This window comes from Podarcis liolepis (genome assembly GCF_965112155.1).
Source record: "Podarcis liolepis genome assembly, chromosome: 10".
Taxonomy (NCBI): Eukaryota; Metazoa; Chordata; class Lepidosauria; order Squamata; family Lacertidae; genus Podarcis; species Podarcis liolepis.
Genome location: NC_139562.1, coordinates 20,787,929 through 20,805,495, shown reverse-complemented (window position 1 = coordinate 20,805,495; position 17,567 = coordinate 20,787,929). Strand labels below are relative to the sequence as shown.

The following is a 17,567-nucleotide window of genomic DNA, read 5'->3' as shown; positions in this document are numbered from 1 at the left end:
GAATTGGAAGGGACCCTGAGGGTCATCAAGACCAACCCTCCTCAATGCAGGAATCCCAGCACATGGTCCCCCATCCAATATGAAACCACACTGGCCCCTGCTTACCTTTGCAAGTGTGCTGGCCAGTGGCGTAGCAAGGTCAGGTGGTACCCGGTGCAGAAAATTTCTTGTCACCCCCCCCCCACACACACATTGAAATATATATATATATTGCCTGCAAAAATGGTTTGACTTTATTTCATATTTTCTTACAAAGGAATGTGGATTCTGGGCCTCTGATAACAAGAAAGTGACTATGGACAGATATTTAAATCTACAGGATGGATTGTGTTTTGGCTTGTGTTATTTTATTTATATTTATTGTTTATTTAATAAAATTTATTTTAAAAAACCTGCAAAGTGGTTTACCCAAAAAAAACCCATAGCAGTAAAATCAAGAAAAAATAACAATCCTACTTTAAAACATACAAAAGCTAAAATGTGTCAAAACACTACGGACACCATTGCACAGTTATTGCTGGTTCCATCATGATCACCTGGCCACAACCCCGCTTCCTCTGGGGGAAGGCGTATCGTGGCAACTGGGATAATGCTTCCCCTTTCCAGGCAAGGAATGATCCATGAAGTTGTTTGCCACTTCTGTTCATTTGAAAGCGATATGCATCCTAAAGCAAGCCTGGGGTGGTTTATTGAACAAATAAAGAGTTAAAAAAATTAAATTAAAACTTCTCACTAATAAATTTGGTCAGGCAATTTTTCTCTCTTTACAGCTTGTAATTTTTCAAAACAATAATTAAACTTGGTTACTTTATTCCATGTCAAAGTGAGAAAGGTGCCAACCGTTTTAATGCAGAAAATGATTTGAGTGTACTTAAAGGAATCAGCTGTGATAAGCAATTAAGCCTGAGGTGTAAAATGTCATTTAAAGAACACCTTTTCAACTACCAAGACTAAGAACTTGGAATTGACAAATGGGTAAAATATCTGTCGCATTTAATCTTTCATCTTCTTGCGTCTTCCATTGTATTCTTTGACTTTCTCATCATTTACTTAGATAATATAAATCTGCGTTGGCCCCATCTCTGCAGGTACAGCAGGAGTCATAAGGGCTGTTTCACTCAGCGGCATTGGGTTCAAGGGCAGGTGGGGTTGCCAAAGTCTTTCTCCCCGGATGCCTGCCCCCCCCTAAAAAAAGATTAAAACTGCTAAGTACAGGAAGCTGGATGAACACAAGTTAAATGCACATAAGTTGCAAGTCATCTATAATACCATCTTGCTACGTCTCCCAAAGACTCCCAGATGGAGCTGTAAACACTCTGGATAATATTGCTACGGAAACATCACAATCACATTGTCGTTCCTGTTGCTATGGGAAGAAAAGGGAAGGGGAGAAATGCTGTACTGTTATTACTGGGGTTTTTTTTTTACAATTCTGATGTATTCTGCTATATATTTACAATTAAACAGAAAAAAAAATGACATTCATAGCTGCTTATCTACATCAAACTGCCTTGTGGATAAGCCCTTTGCCGATTTAAAACTATGCCGTGGAACCTGAAAATGTTGTGTATTATTTGGTTGTCCCCCTTCTTCTCCCATTGCTCATATTTGCTCTTGAATTTCTTACAAATGTGTGAGCTTGGCTAAGAAGTCACAGAATCGGTTTCTAAAATGGAGGCTTTCCTGTGTGAGACGAACTCAAACTCCAAGTGCCTGCTTGAATTTAGAGAGATGCATGAGTAAGAGAATTGCTTGAGAACCTTTGCATGCTGGCCTTTTAAAAGAACTGCAAGTGTACTCCTGGGAATATGGCCAGGGCTGGCTTTATTCATCATCCAGGCCCAAAAGAACCTGACTTGGCAAAGTATTTCTTCTGCTTCTTGGAGTTGGAGAGCTGGGAGCCAGAACATGATCCCTGGTTGGAAGACTCCAAGCGTACCAGAGACTCTTGTGGGGTTTTCTCCCTTTCTAAGAGTTTTGACAACCCAACAGTTGAAGAATACTACAAACTAGAGATTGAGTGGGTTAGGATTTTTCTTAGCAAAACTTGCCGGAGTGTAATAAATGCCTTTGAGAAAGAAGTGTCCGGCAACCTAAAAGCAACATGACAGGCTAATAATTTGATTACAGCACTTTATATAGCTACTAAATTGTATCTTCATTCAGAGTCAAGTGGCATACAATATATACAAGGTAAAGGTAAAGCGACCCCTGACCATTAGGTCCAGTCGTGGCCGACTCTGGGGTTGCGGCGCTCATCTTGCTTTATTGGCCGAGGGAGCCAGTGTACAGCTTCCGGGTCATGTGGCCAGCATGACTAAGCCGCTTCTGGCGAACCAGAGCTGCACACGGAAACGCTGTTTACCTTCCCACCGGAGCGGTACCTATTTATCTACTTGCACTTTGATGTGCTTTCGAACTGCTAGGTTGGCAGGAGATATACAAGGTACCACCAACTAATGTGACTTCAGAGAATTTCCCAAAGTAGGGGATTTTTTCAATGGTGTATCAAACAGAGAATGATTCAAGCTTGAGGCCACACATCTTCCAAAATAACTATAAAGTCCCAACCACAGCACAGATGTGCCTGGTTATATTCATGACTTACTCATATATTTAGCAGTGAACATGCTGAAAGAAGTTGGTGCTCCAGAGGCAGTAGCAGGACAGTCCTTCCTGGATAACCGACTGTTTCAAACTTTCTTTCTCAGCTAATAAGAATGATGCCAAATAAAATTAATTCAGATACAATCAATGAGATGATATACCAAAACATTCTACATTCGGTTATAAAACATAATAATGATACTTTACCAAATAAGAGGTCCAAGAGGGTACATAGGTTACAAATGGTTTAGCTTTCACTAAGTAGTGTAATGAGCTGACACTGTTAGTTAGTACAAAGTTGCATTATAAAGACCTCCAGCAGGTGAATTAGATGACATCCAGATTTAAAGGCACAGCACCTAATACAGGCATCCCCAAACTCTGCCCTCCAGCCCCACCCCCCATCATCCCTAGCTAACAGGGATGTGGTCAGGGATGATGGGAATTTTAGTCCCAAAACAGCTGGAGGGCCAAGTTTGGGGATGCCTGACCTAATATATACAACACCAGGAATAAGATAACAGCAACATTTACAACTGCAAGCCCAAACATAGAATTACACAAAACAATTTAGATCTAGTTCAGTATTTAAACCTTTAGGGTGTAAGGATTTAAAATGGAAAATCAACCTGGCTTCTTGCTGATGTAATAGTTTGACAATGTCCTTCTTTATCCCAGATTGAAAATAAAAGTGATCTAAAAAACTAAAGTTATTTTTTTCAAAAACTATATCTAATAAATCTAGCAAAAACTCGGTGGGCGGATGCGAGTCCTGTCGGGATTCCCACAATTGTTGAATGAGATGGCATATTTCTTCCAGAGGAATATTGTGGGGGGTGGACTGGAAGGAGGCGAAAAGCCGAAAAGGCGAAAAGGATTATGGTGGGCGTGAGCCCGCAACCCACCCCCCTCCTGATGTCGGGAGTGGCTTTTTCAAAAAACTCCCTTCCAGTTTAATTGTTAACACTAAAAATGAAAAAAAAAAACTGCCTTGCCTCTTCAGCATGTGGTGGAAAGCCAAAAGAAAATTCTAGGTGTTCAGGATTTTCCTTAGGAACAACATGAAAGTGTAACAGCTAACATTGCTGTTAACGCCGATGAAAGTTTAATGCCAACCACTCTTGTCTTAATTCTACTTTAGCTGCATCCAATTCCTTCATTTTTCTGTGTCCTTCAAGTTTGACTTAAAGGTTGTTCTATCCTTCTGAATTATTATTTGTTCCCTTGTTATAACTTAGTGGACCTTGATGAAATATTTCCTGTTGACAGCTCTTACCATTTGTAAATTGTCAATTTTTTTTATATGTCTATAATGGCTACAAAAGCTTTATGCCTTAGCAACAGCAAACTCCTTTTTAAACAGGAAGAAGAAGGCAGTCAGGGTTAGTGCCAGCTAGGTTTATTGACAGGAAGAAGGCTGAAAAATTAAATTCTTTTGAAACTTACCTTGGTTTTCTTTTTTAACTAAGTACATTCAACATGATCTTCACACAAAAAGAGAATTTTTCATCCAGATCTTCCGCTTCAAAGAAAATCCTTCCCATGTCAGTGCTTGACAACATAGCACTTGACATACTGAACTGACATAGCAGGAAATAATGACAAGCATCTGAGCATTACAAAAGCACCTAAAACCACAGGAGAACAATGAGTGTAGATAACTGTTGGGTTGCAGAGTGCAAATGAAGTCATTAGACACCAGTCCCTGGGGATTCTAGGCCATTAGTTCACAGGTCTTTTCAACTCAAACACAGTCAAAACACGGAAGGTCCACAAAGCAGTGTGATCTCTACAATGTCAGTATTCTGCATAAAGGATTCAAGCAGATCCTGGAAATTTCATATCCTCCAACATTCCTCATGGAATGACATGATTAAGAGATGGTAAGGGTATATAGGGGCTTGATTTTATTGTGCAGATATTCTGATGATTATGATCATTCTTACTTCCTAGTCTCTTTTTAATTCTTATACCAGATAGCTGCATTGTTATATATTGTATTTGTGTGTTTGATTCCCCCCCCCCCCCGTATTATACTCTGGAAAGATAAGAGATTTTCTTAAAGGACTTTTTGCAGACAGAAAAGTGCCAGGTAAATGCATTGAAAAGTGTGGGATGAATAGTCAACAAGGAGATACCCACCTTGCAAGCAGACCAAGATGAATTCAGGATGAAATGCTCATAGTCATATAAACTTCCTGAAAACATATCGGAATGAATGCTCAATAAAGACTGTGCATAGGCTGTGAACGCATTACTACTTACTCCATAGAATCATAGAGTTGGAAGCGACCCCAAAGGCCATCTACTCCAACCCCATGCAATGCAGGAATCACAGCTAAATATTTCCTGTCAGGTGGTCATCCAACCTCCAATGAGCTCCAGCTCCAGCAGATTCCCACTGCTGGTGTTTGAAGCAGAGTACACATGGCTTCTTGAGAAATGAAACCATTTGATGTGCTTTCCTTCAAAGCAGCTTTCATCTGATTAGAAAACGGAAGCTGCAGTTACGGTGAGGTATATACATATCAGACAGGCATTGCACATGCACAGATCATAGCTCATGTGCTGATGACGGCTTCAGTGGATTGGCGTTTGGTGCAAGGAAACAAATCAGGTAATGGGCATTAGATGGAGACATCGCTCCTCTCTCTCTCTCTCTCTCTGGTGTGACTAGCAACATAAAGAAAACTATTTGAAACACAGCAGGGGGAAAGATTTTGCTGCATTTCAAGCCAGTAGTGCACATAGCCATAGTCAAACCTTCATTGAAGCTTTGTGCGGGCAAGCCAGGATGACTGATCAATAAATAGGTTATGTAGAGGAGCCCGGAAACAGCAGCAGATGGTCTTCTTCTTCTTCTTTTGGCGGGCACTCGTAGCCAAGTAAGATTGTCTTCCATAATAAACACAGTTTTAACAATGAGTCCATAAGTGACTGTGGAGGCCAATTCAGGATCCACACGTCCCTCCACAGTGGGGACATTGGTTTCCGGGTGGGAGTTGATCACAGTGTGGATTTGCCAAGCGTGCCTTCCTCTTAGCACATTTCTCCCTTGTGTCCTGAGTTCGAGCAGAGCAAACATGGTGGGAAGTGCCTGCCTTGAATTCTGTCTGCAGTCCTAAATTTAAGGGTAGGAGGGGTCTAATTTTTATGTATGCACTAAGTATCACAAAAGAATTGAAATGAAATAAATGCTAGTCAACCAAATGATCAGCTAACAAATATGTTCCAATCAAAGAGAAAATTATCAGACATAAATGAATTCACTACACTAATTTCCCCCCCCCCCGAATTTTTATTATTATTATTATTGTATTCTCTTTGCTTGGCTTTCCCTGGAAGACAGAAAAGCAAAGGAATGTTTGTAGTTCCTGAGATGGGGAACTGATACCAGTGTGCACTTCTTCCTCTAACGCAACATGGTATCTGCTGAGAACCTCATTTGGATGTCTGCTACTTGCAGGTCCAGGAATGACCGCTCCCCACATTAAACAGGGGGGGCACCCTTTGCGTGGACGTGCTCAGCCCCTGTACCCTGGAAAAGTGAAACCATGGAAAAGTGAAACCAGGAAAAGTGAAACCATGAGAGGAGGGAGGCTAACACACAGTTAAGACAAAAAGTAAGACACAAAACACTGTGCTGAGCTCAAAATGATCTTCATCAGCCTCTTCCATCACTCAAGGAGGATTCAGAAAAGGTATGCCACCTTCTTCAAACTTCTGATGGTTTCCCCACCACTGTAACATTCCAAAATGTTCTAAAAGCTGCTGGTAGTGTTTTAACGCTTTTAACAAAAACTGCATGTTTTATGTTTTAATGAATTTTCACTTGAACGACTGCTAGGCATTAGCAATGACCAAATAAAAATGCATGCATATACAGTACATAAACAGCCTTGGCCTTTATGGCAGCAACCCTGCATTTGTCTTTAAAAAAACAGTCCCAGCTTTTCTCTTTCTGCACCAGAAAAGGGAACTTGACCACAGGTACATCAAGCTCATTAGGAGCTGTGCTGCTGCGCAGAGTTAAACCATAATGCAGAGAGAAAGCAAGCTCTTACCAAAAAAAACCTTCCTGTAGCTGAGCATGCCCATTTAAAAAATAACAATAATAATGAAAAGGATTGTGGAAGACAGAAGAACTTGTGTGCGACTAAGTGCTTTCTGAGCTGAGCTGCGCCTGTTCACTTAGTGCTAGCACTTTGCCCAGTAAATGTAAAAAAAATAAAAAAATGGTGCAGCTCATTTCCTGCAGGTTAAGTGCTACATGAGCTGTCCTCTCTGTGGAACATTGCTTTGAATCTCATCCCCAGGTCATTAACGGAAGTGGGCTCTTTAAAAACACACACAAATTAATGGAGATGGAATGGGAGGGGCTATTTTGTACATCAAAAAAGCCCCTAACCACCCACCACCCCACAGCACATTTGGAAGAGAACCCATCCAATGAGAAAGAGAGTTAGCATTGTATGTGGAAACTTACTTCCGTTGTATTACAGCTCAGGTGTAGCTAAAAAGTTGCTTTGGTCTCCATTGGCCCTGCCTGTTTCAATGTATGGTTCTCATTGAAAGGGCATTTTGGTGGGGATATCAGAGCAGCAAAAAACATCTAGACCATACCTGAGTGGTTTTATGGTGGATATTGGTTGTGTATGTATGTGCGCACACAAGCCGCATTCACACCATACATTTAGGGTAAAACACTATGATATCTCTTTAAATAGCCATGGCTTCTCCTGGCATTTACTCCTGTCCTCTTTTTTACCTTTGTGTACCTTTGTAGCACCCTCCCTCCCTCCCTCTCTTTAAGATATGGGCTTCAGCTAGCCACCTTTTCTGAGGCCGAGTAGCAATTTTAGGGGAGGCCCTGGTTGGCACCTGGGACTCCCACTTGTTGCCTTGGAATAATTTGGTGGTTTGGGATGTGCAGGCAGGTAAGGAAAGGCAAGACCTCCATTCACTGCTACCTTGAGGCATTATGGAGGTAAGGGATACTCTTGAGTCATCACACCTAACCTGAGCCTTGCACTGCATGATGAACTCTAGACAGCAGGGCCCAGACGCAAAGGGTAGACTTCACTTATCCAAGGCTCATTTAGCAAGGAGGGAGATGCTTCTTCCAATCCTTGGTTGGGGAGCAAAAAAATGTGTTGGCTTACATCCCCAGGGCGACAAGGGATGCGACAAGAGTGAAAAGTTTTTAAAGAAAAGATTTAGGAATGCAAACAACTAATGCCCTCGGTAACCGTGTGCTTCGTTCACCTACTGTGATGCCATGAATGTTGTCTCTCCATGAGCTGTGTATTACCATAAATAAAAGTACAGCTCATAGAGACGAGATACGGAATTATTGAGTCTCTTTACCCGGAATAAACCCTAGATTTGGTATTTCCAAGCACGTACTCATTTAAACAAGGCATATTTGTATTCATGAGTGCCCTCTGCTGGTAAGAAAAAAAGCCAGTTCCTTGCCTGATCGGTAGATGTATGCTCAAAGCTATTAAGTTTGTGAGAACGGACTTCGTTCATGAAGAGTGTGTTTGACAAAGTCTGGAAGTTTCTACATTTTGGATTTTGCTTTGAATAAAGCATATTCTTTATTTGTTGCGGTCGTATCAAGCTAAGTTATATTCATTGCAATCAATAGATTTAAAGGTGTCTCAAAGTGATGTTACATAATAAAAAAATAATTAAGACATTGTTGCCCTTTTTATAGCTGGTTTCAAACTTAAATGAAAATATACTATTTCAAGGAACCTAAAGAGGTGCATATACCAATATTTCAAGCAATAAATCTTACCCACTTTAAGGAAACAGCAAAAGCTAACTACCCTCTCAATTAACAGAAAACCCCACAAAAACCCACTCTTTAAAGGTCAGTTGGAAGAAACATCAATCCAGAGAAAACCCAAATTGACATTTGCTCCCGTCCAGCTTAAAAGAGCGGTTTTTCACAAGGAAAGCTCAGAGTGCAAAAAAAGAAAAAGCAAGCTTGGATATGGAGCGTTGGAGTCTGAACCTCTGCCTGGAAAGAGCAGGGCAAAAGGTAAGTTTGGAGAAACTCTTAAGTTCTACTAAGGGCTCAGCATCACTTCCGTTTGGCCCATGACTTCCAGGCACGAGTCCAAGAGGTTTTTCTTTTATCTCACCATTTTCTTTGGGGGGAAAAAAACCACTGTTTGCTGCTGAATCGAAGCAGACAGACATCAGTAAGGTTTGCTGCTGATTGATGTTTGTTCCACTTCAGTGGTAAATGGTTGGTTTTTGAAGGGAAAGTGGCAGGACAAAAGAAAAAGCCCTCGGACCCAAGCCTAGAAGTCACAGGCCAAACAAACAAAGGAAAGTTTGGATGAGCCCTCAAAGCAGACCCACTGAAATGAATTGATTTGTTATTCATATCCATGGATTTCAATGGGTTTACTTGAGTAGAACAAAATTGGCTACTGCCCACATTTGGAAGCCCCCTTCAGACCTTCCTCCTCAATGAAGGAAGTTGTGGGGTGGGGTGGAGTTTTACACATGTCCCTACTCCCCCTCTCCAGTTTAAGCTTTGAATAGGACGGCACACATAAGTAAAGGAAAACATAGGCAAGTGAGCATTAAGGCCAAGTACAAGTGCAGTCTGTATTTGGGAGAAAGAAAAGTTAGGGGAGAAAATGGGTGGATATGACAACTAATTGTTTGTTCCTGTGCATTTGTTGATGATTCTGAGATTATCGCAATTAAGACTCTTTGGGGTTTCCAGAGACTCCTGCTGGGAACCTTTCCACAGAACATCTGTCGACAGCTTAGGCTACCACTTGACTGCTTTAAAAACATACTTACCTTAAATTCAGAAGTTTTCAGGCTGTTGCATGGTGTTTCCAGTTGCAGTCATGAATTGGATACAAATTTGGACCCCTGTGCCATTCTATCCTATTCTCCTACAGTTGCTATTTTTATATTGATTAGTATCCCTTACCAGCAGCACAAGAGGCGGAGATTTAACTTGTGAAGCTGTTTTTAGCATAGAAAGAAACTGATTAGAGGTGGTGGATGGGAGCTGCAACTACTTAATAGCTAAGACAGGCCCAAGACATTTCACTGCCTGAAATGAAGGTCAAGATGCTGCCTCCCTTGTACCCATTCAGTGTTCAAAAACCACCCCAAGAGTGTCCTCTTCTCCCCCTAAGTGCACCAAGGTAACTTAAGGGACATAGGTCAGTCAACGCAGCATGCCCTGTTCTGCCCATTACCCACCCTTCAGCATTTGCCATCTGAGGTGACTGGCTCAATTGGTCTCATAGCAGGACTGGCCCTCTTAATCGTAGCACGCTGGGCTCCTGTTGACAGACAGAAACAGTGTGTTAAAAGTAAAGAAGACCATTCATAACCCTTTTTCTCAATATTAAGAAAAAAGACTGGCCAGTATAGGAACTTTCTGCCTTCCGGAATTGATAAACTTCATCGATATCCCTATAGAAGACTATGAAGATATGAAATATCCCACACAAATTAAACACAGCAAACAATGTTTGCCTGTAACTTTACACCATTTCAGTGGAGGACAGCCACTTACAGATGGTTTGTGTATGTTAATGTGCTCTAGGCATAAGAACTAGCCAAGATGGATCTCTGTCAAATTTACGGGGTAGAGTTAGAATGAATGGGGAGGCAGAGAAAGGGGAGAGAGAACTCATTTTTATTCAGTGCCCCCCCTCTTTCTTTCCCCTGAGGCAAAATAATAAAGAAAGCCTTTAGCCCAGGCTTCCTCAACCTTGGCCCTCCAGATGTTTTGGCCTACAACTCCCATTATCCCTAGCTAGCAGGACCAGTGGTCAGAAATGACTGGAATTGTAGACTCAAAACATCTGGAGGGCTGAGGCTGAGGAAGCCTGCTTTAGCCTCATATCTCAGACCCATGGGTTGTATCCAACAGAAAATAATTGACATGACCAGCTTAGGTCCATTCATTTCAATGAGTCTACTCTGAGTAGGACTTAGTTGGATAAACCCCAATGACTACTGTAGGGGCAGAGGGACTGTTGGGAGTGGAGATAGGTGAGTTTTGAGATAGTTCCCGAACACTCACGTCTATGAGCCCAAGTTCCCCTTCCCCACAATCACCTAAGAGGGGAAAGGATGGCTCCACCTAGTGTCTTTGTAACAGTATTCACTGGCACAGAGTACCATCACAATTTCTTTTCTTTCTTTTTCTTTTCTTTTTGCTGCCATGGCAGCCATTTTGTGCTGGCAACCAACACACTTTTTTTCCAAGATAGAAGTACTGGCTCCTCATTTCTTATCCAAAAAAAGAGCACCAGCTTCACCTGCCTTCAGTCCTAATGTGACTATTGGTAGCATGCATTCACAGCTCCTTGTGCTGTCTCTGCTATACTAAGGCAACACAACTGTCTTCCTAGCTCCTTACAAGTAGGACCCAAAACAAATGTTGCAGTGTGGAAAACTCCTGTTTGGCTCTGCCCTTGTCCACGACAGTCCAATCCATTCACCCTCTCTCCTGGTTTTCTGTTGGTTTTCATTAATGCACAACTTTAAAAAGCCAACCCCAGAGACTTTGCAGATGGGCTGGGGAAACCCCAAATATAGCTCAGTTAGGACGAAGAATACTCAGTAGCCACAAAATACTAACTATTTGTTTTTATTTGTTTTTATTTGTTTTTATTTGTTTTTATTTGTTTTTATTTGTTTTTATTTGTTTTTATTTATTTTTATTTATTTTTATTTATTTATTTGCTTCTTTTGTACCTAGACTAAATCCATATGGTCCTTGGCATGTTAGCAAACCCCTCCTGAGAGCCTGTGTGGTGTAGTGGTTAAGAGCAGTGGACTTGTAATCTGGTGAACTGGGTTCGCTTCCCTGCTCCTCCACATGTAGCTGCTGGGTGACCTTGGACTAATCACACTTATCTAAAGTCTCTCAGCCCCACTCACCTCACAGAGTGTTTGTTGTGGGGGAGGAAGGGAAAGGAGAATGTTAGCCACTTTGAGACTCTTTAGGGTAGTGATAAAGCAGGATATCAAATCCAGACTCCTCCTCCTCCTCCTCCTCCTCCTCTTCTTCTTCTTCTTCTTCTTCTTCTTCTTCTTCTTCTTCTTCTTCTTCTCCTCCTCCTCCTCCTCCTCCTCCTCCTCCTCCTCCTCCTCCTTACAGTTGTTTAGGGCAAAAGAGAGGAAGCAATATGCACATTTAAAAGGTGGCAGAATTTTTTAAAGACAGCAATGTACATCTCAAAAAGGACAAGTAAGCTGTCATCATCCAAAAGCTTGCTATTAAATGCTTGATATTTCATTTTGCAAAGTAAACATATTTTCTTCCTGGTAGCACAACCCAAGCAATTGCTGGCACCTTTCTTCCCCACCCTTCTCCCAAGGCACTTTTTTCTCCTGAGAAGGGGGAGGGTGAGAATGAGTGTGTCATTTTTTAGCCCCTATGTAAACATGACGGTTGCCATAGGAACCAGAACGCAACTATGATTACTGCCTGTAGCTGTCACATTTGCAGGAGCCCAATTACTTTGCCCATTACTTTAACTCCAAGGGAGAACAAGCACAATACGCATTATTAAAGCGACCATTTTTTTCTTGTTGGCAAGCAGAGGGCTGGGCTGGAGATTCTGTGACTGACAGCACGCAGCTGTTCCTGTCCTATTGGGTTCCATAATTGCAAATCATACACAAAGAACCAGTGGGTGCAAGGGGAAAAGGAGTTGAAGGGATGAAGCAAAACTAATGTGCAAGTTTCCAGTGGGCAGCATTTGTCTGGCGTATTTGGGATAGCAAATGCACTCTTCCCCCAGCTTTCATTGGCTAAAAGATCCAAGAAGAAGAGAATTCCATTTTCTCTTGAATGCGTCCCTTGTCTCACTTGCTTGAATCAGGTAATCAACTATCAAGTGTGAAACAGCAATGTAAAATGCAACTTGAAATTCAGAAGGGGGGATTTCCAACTGCATTTTCAGCAGCTAAATTGTTTCTTGCAGAACTCACAGGAATATGAATGATAGGAAATATTATACTTTATCGCTTTTAACATGTCAGTTTTCAACATGTTGAGAAAAGGAAGTTATGTTATTGAGAGGAGCTTATATCATTTCAGTTTTTGAATGTGGATCAAATATAAACAAAGCATACTGCATATCTAGCATTAGTGTGAAATTCCACAAGAGTGCAGGCAGAGAGTCTCACCACATACTGTAGTAGGCCTGCATTATACTTTCTTTCTTCTGGGCCAGTCTAGGGGAAATTGGCTTCTTGACCCTAGCTAAAGAAGGATCAACAGGAACAGAAGATAGTCTGCTGAACCCTCTTAATTTACAGGGTCTTGATTAGAATGATATTACACATTATTTTCCTCTGCATATGGGCCACAAATGGACAGTGAAGCCAAAGCTTTATACACATTACGAGATTTCTGTACCAATAATCAACTCATATTGTTTTAGCCAAATAAAATTAACATTTTCAAGCCTTAACACAAACTGGATTTTAATTAAATTCATGGTTCCCAAGTTCAGGGGATTCAGCCATGGATTCAAGTGAAGTGTAAAGAGTGAGAAAGAGAATCACCTGCAATGCTGACCTCAGGTGACATTCCACCCCCGCCCTGAAGTCTCTCCTATCCTTGCCTCCCAAGAGGTTAGACTGCCGTATGTCCCATGAACTGGCCTGAAACCCCAGCAGAATGACAGTCTCTTCTATGTTGTCCAAGCCAATGGCTGTTGAAGTAGACGAAGCCACTTTAATGTGAAATGGCTTCTGCCAGCAGAGATGGAGCAAACCATCTATTTAGGAGTAAAGCCCTATTTAGGTCTCAGTCTGGGGTGGTCTATGGGTGAAGCAACATTTGAATCTGTGTATATGAATAGCAGGACTGTGCTCCACATGGAGCTACATGGAGCTATCCAGGGTGCTGAATCTTTTTCTTTTCTTTTTCCCTTTGCCTTATTGGAAACTGAAGTTTCACTGGCTTTGCTTGCCTGGCTGGAATATGAATTCTTGCTTAGGAGCTTCTGCTTGGGCTTGAACCCCCATGTGGCTGAAATCATCACCTAGGACAAAACACTTATAAACAAAACAAAACTACATCTATAAACTTCAGATAAAATAAATCTGGACACTTTATACTCTAATTCAGTTATTTTTTCCTCCAATAATAGGAAATGGGATTGATTAATCTGATGAGCCACATGAAACACAGCTGAAGCCTTGTTTAATTAAATGAGCAGAGAGGAATTTAAATGAGCAAAGGCTGAGCCGACAATGTGATAGTCTGATGTTGACACCCCTTGACAATTGGAGAAGCTGTGGTAATCTTGTATAAAAGGCATCTGCCTACTTCCACTGGAAATTGGACCTGAACTAGATGGCCAAACTAGATGTGAGGAGGCTAGTTAGGTTTGCTCATCTGACTGCCCCATTTTATGTATATGTGTGAGGCTGATCAGAGTTGGTGCCAAGTCTAGGAGGACCCTGGGCAAACTGTCCTTGATGGGCACTTTTCCTTAATTGTGAAGAGTTTGCAAGTGGTTGCAATCTTTTTGCGCCCTCCCATCAGATGTCAGGGAGATAAATTACTATTCATCTGAAGGCAGCCCTGTACAGGGGAAGTTTTTAATGTTTGATGTTTTTATTATGTTTTTATATCTGTTAGAAGCTCCCCAGAGTGGCTGGGCAACCCAATCAGGGGTAACAACAACAACTCCAGAACAAAAAATGTTGGAATTGCTATTCTTTGATTAAAACAGGGAATCTGAGGGCAGAATGATTAGCTAAGGTTCTCTCAACTATAATCAACATGATAGTGTATGGAGCTTCTGACAGAGTTGCAGAGATAAATCACAGAATAGATGTTTTATATGAGTCTATGTAAATATGGACAGTGTGCCCCTACAACTTGAAAGTTGCAGTATTTCTCTGTGGCATACTCCCCAGAGAGAGATTACCACAAAGACCTGTGGGGTTGGAAGTCAATATCTAGCTGCACAACCAACCCAGGCAACACTGGCTATCCATCTGCTTTTCAGAAGGAAAAAGACTACTTAAATTCCTGGTTTTTTTAAAAAAAAAAAATGCTGTTGGCATTCTCCAGAACACCCGCTGATTCCCAAGGCCATCATGAAATTTCAAAGGAAACAATGCCAACAATCCCTTTCACCCTAGACAACTACAAATCCTAGGCTCTGTGGTCTGTAGCTACCTACCATTGCATAGTTATTCTACAGCACTGCCGTAATGGCCTAGTGCTTAAACAGTTTCAAGAACTGTATTCTTATTACTTAGAAATAAATGATCCAGGAGGGGAACAAACTGTAAACAAAAAGAAGAGTATGTCCAGACATTTTTCAGATATGTTCCAACCAACACAGAGCTGCGTATCCTGCAGCCGTTTTCATAGCTGTGTTTCCCAAGAAAGCACCCTCTGGGGGATTAAATAATTTTTGTCCTGCTGCTGCTGCTGTTGTTTTCTTTTGTACCTATAAAGCAATCGCATGCAGTCAGTATATTGAGCTAAGGACATTTTTGAAATTTTATTGTTACAGCTGCAGTGGGAAGCAATACACAGCAGAAATATGATAAGCTGATGCAGGCAAGAGTGCAATCTGCCTTTGCAGATTATCTTGGCTGTGAGTCCTGAAAGACGTGTTCCCTCTCTTGCATACCTTTTCCCACCTGGCCTGGGAGGGCAGGGCCCTGACTGACTCCAACTACAATAGCTGACGCTGCTGGATAGACTCTTGCTCAGCCCTTGTTAGATTGGGGAATTTCCCCCCACAAGGGTTTTTTATTTAATTTAAGAACAAGAAGGATTGTATCTCTACAAACCTAAAAGTTCTCCCAAGGCTGCCAATGTATCCCTCTTCTGTATGGTGCTGCTAAGCAATGGCATCCCAGCCTGAACATTAAGAATAGAAAGATTGATAGTGAGCTCAGGGGTTGAGTTATGACAGCTATGTAGCCAAAATGAAGCTGTTGAGGTGCAGAAGGGAATACTCAGGTTTGCAGGAGTGGATAAAAACCAAGGAGAAAAGATATAAGGGAATGCAAAAACTGCAAAGAACAGTGGTGATGGAATGGTGAGTGTCTGTTTGGGCTGGAGGACCTGAAAACCAGGCAGGAAAGGGAATGGAATGGAATGGAGTGTTATTGGAGAGGGCATGGCTGAATGGCTGAAACACTGAAATACTCTGAGCTGCAGCAACTAGTTGCAGGTCCCATTTACAATTAACTGGTTTCTCAAATAGTCGTCCATCTTGAATCCTATCAGAAAAAAGAGCAGCTCTTCCCCACGGGGTTGTCATCCTGCATCTGACTTCTAAAGCTTCATATAAAAGTGATACAGGGCTACAAAAAAAGAAACAGAAAAGAAGTCAAACTGCCATTTACACATTTTGCTCTTGCAGTTTGCAACTCAGAATCACTCCTAAAAGTGCCAAGAACAGATGGAAGGAGCCAGCTAAGTGCTGCAAAGGGATTTCAGAAAAAGGACAGGAAGAAAAATGGAGATTAAAAAACAAATAGATTCCGATTAAAGGGGAAAGCTACCTTCAAAGACAGATGAGATTTTTTAAAAGTGGGTCTGCTGGGTCATATTCTTTTGTCCAGAGGAAGAAATGTCTAAAGTACAGTGGTGCCTCGCAAGATGAAATTAATTCGTTCCGCAAGTTTTTTCTTCTTGCGAGTTTTTCGTCTTGCGAAGCATGGTTTCCCATAGGAATGCATTGAAAATCAATTAATGCGTTCCTATGGAAACCGCTTGCCAGGCTGGCGGTGCGGAGAAGGGCTTTTCTCCCCACCGCAAGCCTTCAGGACAGGTACGGGAACAGAGGGGAAGGGGTGCAGTGCTTCTCCTCTGTTCCCGGGGCTTGCGGTGGGAGGAGGGTTTTTCCTCCCCACCGCCAACATTCAGAACAGCATTCTGAATGTTGGCGGTGGGAAGGAAAACCCTCCTCCCACCGCAAGTCTTCAGGACAGCCATCCGAAGGCTGGCGCGGGGAGAAGGTCTCTCCGCCCCACCGCCAGGCTTCAGAGCAGCCTTCCGAAGGCTGGCAGTGGGGCGGAGAGACCTCCTCCCACCGCCAGGCTTCGGAGCAGCCTTCCGAAGCCTGGCGGTGGGGTGGAGAGCCCTCCTCCCGCCGCCAGCCTTCGGAGCATCCTTCTGAAGCCTGGCGGCGGGAGGAGGTCTCTCCGCCCCACCGCCAGCCTTCGGAGGAGGTCCGAGGACAGTGGGGAAGACGCGCTGCGCTTCCCCGCTGTCCTGGAGATTTCCCTATGGGCTTTCATCTTGCGAAGGAAGCCCATAGGGAAATTCGTTTTGCGAAGCGCTTCCAAAACGGAAAACCCTTTCGTCTAGCGGGTTTTCTGTCTTGCGAGGCGTTCATCTTGCGGGGCACCACTGTACTAGGAAATGCTAATGCTGCCTCAACATTCCACCCCTCTGAGAATTGTAGCTCTGTGAGGGGATAAGGGCCTCCTGACAACTCTCAGCAACCTTAACAAACTAGAATCCTTTGGGGGAAGCCATGGCTCCTTAAAGTGGTATCTTTAAATGTATGGTGTGGATGTGGCTTACATCCCATTCACAGATAACCCACGCTGGTGTGGATTTAGCTGAGTACCAGCAAGTTAAGGAGGAACAAAGAACGAGTGCAAGGTTTTAAACAGCGGTGGGGAACCTCGGGCAAACTTCCAGGCCTCTTCATCTGGCCCAGGGTATGCCCTTCACTGGCCTCACTTTGTCCATCCCCCAAAAGTGTTTTTGCCTTGCCGAAATGTGTATTTGAACTCTGCTAATGCTCTATCTTGTCTGGATGAGGAGAGGGAGAGGTGAGTGAGTGTTTGTAGGAACAAGTCTGCTATATATAGGTAAAACCTGAATTTGTTGCTCATTTTGCCTCTGGCCCCACTGGCATGTGGCCCTCAAAAGCTTGCCTGGAAGGGAATGTGGCCCTTGTGTC

General features: G+C 42.6%; 1 long non-coding RNA gene across 1 annotated transcript in view; it reads left to right on the top strand.

Annotated features, from left to right (window-relative positions):
- LOC310687253 overlaps window positions 1–16,973 on the top strand; it is a 208,047-nt gene extending 191,074 nt beyond the window's left edge. The window contains exons 2-3 of the long non-coding RNA XR_014516336.1: window positions 16,222–16,611; window positions 16,792–16,973. This is a non-coding gene — a long non-coding RNA (uncharacterized lncRNA). The remainder of the gene's footprint in view (window positions 1–16,221; window positions 16,612–16,791) is intronic.
- Window positions 16,974–17,567: the final 594 nt, after the last annotated feature.